Genomic DNA, 752 nt, shown 5'->3' on the forward strand with positions numbered 1-752 from the left:
GCCGACCAACGACGAAGTCGGGCCCGACAAAGGGAAAGTTATAAAGTAACTCTGAAATGGCTCGAAAAGCCAAATAAAAAGAGATTACAGAAATAACTTAAAAGGGCCGACCAACGACAAAGTCGGACCTAACAAAAAGGAGGTACTCGAGCACCCGAGGTCCGAGAAAAAGCTCGGACCGAAGAAAGAAGCCTTAAAACGGCGAGAACCAAGATTTCGAAAAACGCTGACTAAAAGTTGCTTTACAAAAGCAACTAAAAAGTACAAAGCGAAAGAACGAAATCGAAGGAAGCTCCGAAAACGCTTACTAAAAAGTTGCTTTACAAAAGCAACTAAAAAGTACAAAGCGAAAGAGCGAATTCAGAAGAGGTTTCGAAAACGCGTACTAAAAAGTTGCTTTACAAAAACAACTAAAAAGTACAAGCGCAAGAACGAAACGAAAGGAAGTCTCAAAACGCTAGCTAAAAGGTTGTTATTCAAAAAACAACTAAAAAGCATAAAAGCGGGACAAAAAGTAAAAACGCGAACACCACATAAATAAAGCTAAAAAGTTACTACAAGTAGCTAAAAAGCAAAAAGGTGTCCAAAAGCGTTCACAGTAACCATCCAAAAACAAAAGAGCCCACAGGTCGGGCAAAACACCAAAAATTACAGAAGGTCAAGGCCCTTTCCGGACTCCACATCAACAGAAGGCTGCGGGGCAAACATAGAAATCGGGACTGCATCGACAGCAACGTCACCCGGGTTTGAAA

Source organism: Arachis duranensis, chromosome 3, assembly GCF_000817695.3.
Source record: "Arachis duranensis cultivar V14167 chromosome 3, aradu.V14167.gnm2.J7QH, whole genome shotgun sequence".
NCBI classification, from domain to species: Eukaryota; Viridiplantae; Streptophyta; class Magnoliopsida; order Fabales; family Fabaceae; genus Arachis; species Arachis duranensis.